This window comes from Asparagus officinalis, unplaced genomic scaffold (assembly GCF_001876935.1).
Source record: "Asparagus officinalis unplaced genomic scaffold, Aspof.V1 AsparagusV1_Un432, whole genome shotgun sequence".
NCBI classification, from domain to species: Eukaryota; Viridiplantae; Streptophyta; class Magnoliopsida; order Asparagales; family Asparagaceae; genus Asparagus; species Asparagus officinalis.
Genome location: NW_017972697.1, coordinates 78,359 through 85,833, shown reverse-complemented (window position 1 = coordinate 85,833; position 7,475 = coordinate 78,359).

Genomic DNA, 7,475 nt, shown 5'->3' with positions numbered 1-7,475 from the left:
TAACAACAATAACGCGGGGGGTGGTCCAGTCGAGCGTCCTCAACCTCCTCAGAATCGCTCGAAGAATGATGCAGGTAAGGATAAGAAGATGAGAGACCTCAAAAGTAAAGTCAACATTTTGATGTCCGCTCAAGAGGTAAAGAAGACCGACATTCCTTGCCCATATTTGAGAGAGTGGTAATCAATCCTGTATCTGGCAAAATTTAGTCTAATTAACTTCACATCGTTTGACGGGAAAGGTTCGCCAACCCAACACTTGATCTACTTCAAATCTCACTTGGATATAATCTCTAGAAATGAAGCTTTGATGGTCCAGTCATTTGTAGGCACCCTTCACGGGGCTGCCTTCGATTGGTATCACCGTCTGAAGCCGGGGAGTATTAACAGCTGGGATGATATGTAAAGCTCATTCCTTAACAATTTTTTTGATGATGATACTAAGATATCAATTGGGACTCTGCTGGATAAGAAATAGAAAGATGGAGAATCAATCGACAACTTCGTCAAGTGTTTTCAGAATAAAGGCAATGAATTGTCGAGATCCAGTCACAAAAGAATTCATCCTTCAAACTTGCCACAATAATCTTTCCCTTGATGTCTTAGAAGCTATGTGGGTTGTGCCTTCTAAAACTTAGAAAGAGTTGAAGATGCATGACGAACAAGCCGAATACTTTCTTAAGAGAAAGAAGCTTGAGAGAGGTCAGCCGATGGCTAATCCTCAAAAGCAGAATTTTAATCCTCGAGGCAGAGGAAAGGCATCCGCAGCTGTCGTTGATGCTCACCAAACATCACAACAACAGACGCAATAGCAGTCACTGTAGCAGTTATCATTCCAACTGCAGCACCAAGCACAGCAATCTCAAAGGCAATCAAAGATTTCGGAGCCCAGATTTCCTAAGGAATATTCCTTCAAAGAAGATGAAGTCCCTACCATCTTCAAGTACCTCTTCGATAATAATAAAATTAAGCTGCCACTAATCACGAATGAAGGGGAAGCTAAGAAAACCTCGGATCTGAAGTATTATGCTTATCATAGAAGAGTCCACCATCCTACTAACACTTGTTACATTCTCGGAGATCGAATTCAAGCCTTGATCGATGATTTCATCATAACTGTTAAGCCTAAGACAAAGAAAGTGGGTGTGAATGCAGTGTCCATCAGTTTCGGCTCCATCCCTCTATCGTGGTTCCAGCCAGAGCTTGTGTCGAAGGTAGAGATAAAGGTAGTACACGATGACCCTCATGGACAATGCCAGAAGGGACTCGTACCACATACCGCACCTAACGATGAAGTTCTTTGGGTCCATCCATATATGCTTGGAGATGAACAGTGGGCGGGGTCCTCTTCCAAGAAGAAGCCCAAAAGTAAGATCAAGTCTTGTTTTCCTGCCACAGCAATCCCGAAGAAAGATGATGAAGGAATCCCTACCTTCCCACTTTCTGAAGACAAGCATGAAGCCTTTGCTACTAGGAGCGGGAATGAATATCAGTACAAGTATCCTGAAGCTTCTGACCAGAATGCCAAAACTTTGGCTGAGCTGGGGTTAGTTTCAACTCCTCCCAAACCGGCTAACAAGCCCCAACAATAACCAAATGCTAAGCAAAAGGGAGTGGCGACAAAAAAAAAGAGCCTCAACACAAAGAGGCTCATATTCTGAAGCGGTCTCGTTTCAATGGACCGATTAGAAGAGATAAACCAGAAAGCTCGAACATTCCATATCACTTTGATGTCATGGCCCAACTGGCCAACATTCCCGTGAGGATCACTCTATATGAGTTGCTACGTCTTTCCAAAGATACCAGGGAAGCTTTGTAAGAAGCTTTGGCTGACTCTGATATTTTCATCACTCAGATTAAGCAAGTCCCTGAAGAGCTAGAGCTACCAGTTCAATACTGCAATCTGGCAGCCAAACAATTCCATTGTATCACCCTTATAAAAGAGGATACACAAGTGAGGAACTCAAAGCATGATAGGCCTTTGTTTTCTCCAGGTACATTAGCTCAACTACTGTCAACCGAATACAAGTAGATCCGGGTTTTACAGTTAGCATCATGCCGCTCCAATTAATGTATCATCTCAGGATTCCTGCCAGCAAGTTGTCTTCCACGGGCACTGTTATCTATAGATTCAACACTAGTGGATCTAGCCTATTGGGTAAAATCCGATTGAAGTGCCAGCTTGGAGATTTAAAGTCCGAAGTCACATATTACATGATTGATGCAGAGACTTCTTACAACTTGCTATTGAGTCGACCTTAGATCCATAGCAATATTATAGTTCCTTCCACCCTCCATCAGTGTCTGAAATATACTGACACTAATAATGAGTTCAAGACGGTGGTCGCGGACAAGCAACCTTTCAAGGGATTAGAAAATTATTTTACTAACTCCCTTCTAAATGGTGTTGAATCCGATACTGAATCATCGATCATGGGGACGGACATCGGGGAAGAAGCTAATACCAAAACCGGACTCGATTATGATGAATGTCTTGTATTCAATGACATTGAACCTCTTGTAATCAATCTTGATGATGGCGAATCGTCAAATGGAAGTTGTAACTAGAAAGTTGTTGATTATGCAATAAATGACGATTTAGAGTACTCGCTTTGTCTTAATGATGTAATGTAGGAACTATATGATAACCCTGACATACACATGCCGCTTCGGTCGTCTTGCATGACAAAGAAGCGCGTCCAAGACTCCTTCGGAACAACCCTCATCTTACCTACAAAGGCAGGGGGTGGAAAAAAATAATCTTTGGTAAAGGGGAGTCATCCCCGCCCTCCAATCTCTTCTTGGAAATCAATGCTGATAGTGAAGGACCTGGTCGGCATTTCTTCAGATACAGCTCACAAGCACGTGACTATATAAAGGAGCATTGGTACAACCTCACGCTCGACGAAGGTCTTCATTTTGGTCAAGATATCTGGGTTCTACCTTGCCCTACCTATGTATCAAAAGGGAAGCCCGACAATTATACCGAACATAAAAGGAGTCTAGGCTATGTTTCTTCATCTGACAACGAATGTTGCTGGAAAGTCGTCAACCAGTCATCTAACCCGGGTAGAGACAGATATTCATCAGATTCTATAGATTGGGACTCTGACATTAGCCTAGGAGAAATGTTCAAAGTCCTGATGTCGAATATGGTCATGGTCGATCCCGCCATAATAGAGGAAGACGATCAATTACCAACTTGAGAGGACCCTTGGATACATCACCTAAAAATCCAATATGGTGACAGATTCAAGCAAAGAGAACCCCCATCAAAGACAAAGTGGTCCAACTAAACATGGGTAATAAAGTGAATCTGAAGCCCATATTCGTCAGCGATAGCCTTCCACCAGAAGAGAAAGAGGAGTTGATTGCCCTCATCAATGAGTACATCAACATATTTTTCTAGAATTACGAAGATATGCCAAGACTTAATCTAAACATAGCGATGCACTGCCTTAACATAAAATTGGATGTTAAACTTGTCAAGCAATAGCAGAGACGGTTTTGTCCCCAAATTATGGAGGCGATCGAGACTGAAGTGAAAACACTAATCGACTTGGGATTCATCAGGGAGGAACAACATCCCGGCTGGCAAGCGAATATTGTTCCGATCCTTAAAAAAATAGGAAAATCAGGATCTGCATTGACTTCAAAGACCTGAACACCACTTGCCCAAAGGACGATTTCCCTCTTCAGATCACTAATGTCATCATCGAAAATACGTGCGGATTCGAGAGAATATCCTTCATAGATGGATTTTTAGGTTATAATCAAATCAAGATGTATCCAGACAATGAAAAGCATACCGCATTCAGAACACTGTTTGGCATCTTCTGTTACACAGTCATGCCCTTCGGCTTGAAGAACACGGGTGCTACATACCAACGAGCAATGACGAAGATTTTCTAGGAACACCTTCGAAAAACTATCGAGTCCCATGTTGATGACTTGGTCGTGAAAAGCCGTAGCAAAGACGACCACATTAAAGACTTGAAGACGATGTTTGATCTCATGCGGGGTCACCAGTTAAAGATGAACCCTACCAAGTCCTTCCTGGAAATGTCTAATGATAAATTCATTGGATTCGTCGTCACCACAAAGGGTATCCATATTGATCCCGATAAAGTGAAGGCGATACATGAATTGCAACCTCCGAGAAATCTCAAAGTACTTAGAGGATTGCAAGGGCGATTGATGTATATTCGTCGGTTTATATCGAACCTCTCTGAGAAATACCAATTATTCTCTAAGCTCATAAAGAAGGGTGTATCATTTATTTAGGACGATGCATGTCAGAAAGTATTTGAAGACATTAAAGCATATCTGACGAATCCTCCTGTTCTCGTTGCACTGAAATTGGATAAACCATTTTTGATTTACGTCAAAGCAACGAACCACTCGTTAAGTGCTTTGCTCCCACAAGACGATGACAATGGTTATGAATAGGCAGTGTACTATCTGAGTCGTGCTTTGGTATGTGCCGAATCTTGATATCCAATGATTAAGAAGGAGTGCCTTGTTTTAGTGTTCGCAATTCAAAAAATGTGGCACTACATGATAGGACAGACGATCTATGTCGTTTCAAACGTCAACCCAGTTTGAGTGTTCATGATGCAGTCAGCTTCTATGAATTGACGGTTAGCGAGATGGACTTTACTCTTGTCCTAATACGACCTCCACTTTAAGCAACAGAAGTCGTTGAAATGGCAAGCAATTTGTGATCTTCTAGCAGCTAACCCTGTGAGGGATACAACCGAATTATATGAAGATTTTCCAGATGAAACTCACGAAGTCAACACTATGTCGCATCAGCAAGTGTGGCAGCTATACTTTGACGGTGCTTCCCGAGCATCCAATGTGACAAGTGCTCCCGGATGTTCTAAGATTTCCTCAGGAGTTGTAGTTGTCTTAGTTTCCCCGAGAAAACACATGACGCCTCGAGCATATTCACTGACCGAGCCATGCTCCAACAACGTAGCCGAATACAATGTGCTGCTCATTAGACTCAGTTTTGCCAAAGAACTAGGAGTCAAGTATCTTGAAGCTTTTGGTGATTCTCAACTGATAGTCAATCAGATTCAAGGAGAGTACGAAGTCAGGAACCAAGACCTAATCCCGTACCACCAGGCGACCATCGAGATGACAGACTCATTTGAAGAATTCTTCATTGAGTACATTCCACGTGTCCAGAATGCACATGCAGATGCACTGGCAGCATTTGCAGTATCTCTAGCATAGCCTCCCGAAACAGAACAATTAGTTATTATAAGAACTCACCAACTCTTCGTACTAGACTACACCTTGGACATCAAAAAGGCACTAGACATTAAAGAGGAGCACGCAACCAAAATCGAACTTGAGCCTTGAGACTAGCGTTTTCGTACTATTAATTATGTCTTGCATGGTATTTTACCAGAAGATGTAAAAGAAAGAGACTCGGTCCGACGAAGAGCACTGAGATTCTATTACAATACGACGACCCAAATGCTGTATCGTTATACATACGACGGTCTGTTACTCTGTTGTCTTTCAAATAAAGAGACATAAGAGGCTCTAAAAGAAGCACATGACGGAACATGTGGTGCGCATCAACCCGGTCCCAAACTTTATGATCGTCTCTAAAGGATGGGATATTATTAGCCAACTATGGTCAAGGATGCAGTTAAATATGCTCGACGGTGTCACGTGTGTCAAATACATTCAAATTACATGTACCAACCCCCGGAGCATTTACACCCTTCGGCAACATCATGGCCATTCGAGACATGAGGAATAGATGTCGTTGGTCCTATTTTTTCTACGTCTGCCAAAGCCGATCACTTCTTTGTAGCAATCACTGACTATTTCTCCAAGTGGGCCGAAACAATTCCACTCAAAGAAGTAAAGACAAGCAATGTCATCAAATTCATCAAACACCATATTATCTACCAGTACGGTGTCCGAGATGAATCATGCACAACAACGACCCTCAGTTTGTCAGCAACGCCTTAATCAAATTCTATAAAAAGTCCAGGATTTAAGATGTCTCGTCGACGATATACAATCCCACTACAAATGGATTGGCTGAAGCCTTCAACAAGACCATCATAAAGATTTTGTCAAAGCTCGTGAAAACCAACAAACGAGACTGGGATGATAAACTCAACGAATCTCTATGGGGTTATTGCACTATGGTCCGTACGCCTACCGGAGTGACCCCATACTCTTTAGTGTATGAATGTGAGGCTGTCCTTCTCTTAGAAATTCAAATTCTATCCCTTCGCATCGCCCTCGCAACGAGAATGACGACAGAGGAACAACATCAGAAATGTCTTGATAAACATGAGATGTTAGATGAAAAGAGCTTGGAAGCCCAGCAGCAAATTGAGTTCTACCAAGCTAGAATCTTCAAGGCCTTTGATAAGAAAGTCCGACAATAGAGTTTTAAGGAAGGAGACTTGGTTCTGGCCGTCCGACGACCAATGATACTTAATTCCAAGAAGAAAGGTAAATTTTAGCCCAAATGAGAAGGACAGTTCGTGGTAGAAACATTTTACTCGAATGGCACATACCGCCTGATCACCCAAGACAGTGATAAACTCATGATGCTAATAAATAGGAAGTTCCTAAAGAAGTAATATCCCTAGTACGTTCGGGATAGCCTATTTAATAGGAAGTTTCTGGAGAATGCTATGCATGATATTCTTAAGAATAACCCGAGATCAGCTGATTATTCAAGATAAAGACCAGTCATCTGAATAATTTATTCTTAATCATGAATAAAAAATAACAATAATAATAATTAAGAACCTCCCACTATGGCTATTTAATCATTTCCAAGATGATTAAAACCCTCTCATTATGACTTTCTGATCACCCTTTCGTCGAGATGAGATTCAATGACTTCATCGGGTCAATCTTCCCTCACAAAACTCCCATGATGTAACCATGGAATGCTTGATGATTCATAGTCCAAAAAGTCTCTCGCTGATCAAATTAATTGACGGTGGGTCCACCAAAATTCTTTTCGGCTAAGTCCATCCAAACTCCTACTGTGTTTGTGCACTTAACACTCCCACTGTTAGAGTTCTAACATGACACTCAAGAGTTCGATCTGTTAATCCAAGGAGATTATAAAATCCCCTTCGTGTTAAGTCCCTGCAACTTAACACTAAAAAACCCCCCACCGATTGATTTGTACAAGTCAACATTCCCACTATTATTTGTACTCCACTCCCACTGCTTGTTTGGTCAAACATTCCTACAGTCAGGACCAAAGCCAAAATCCCTCTTGATTCTTTCCATGAACGAGAGGTCCACTTTTAAAACGTGTGATCAAACCTTCATACAATTCGATCGGAGTTGAATGCCTAGAACTTAATGAAGTTGACTAGGTCTTTCATAACCCTGAGGTTGTGCATAGGACTTACTAAAGTCGACTAGGTCTTTAACAATCCTGAGACTGTACCGAGGACTTGCTGAAGTCGACTAGGTCT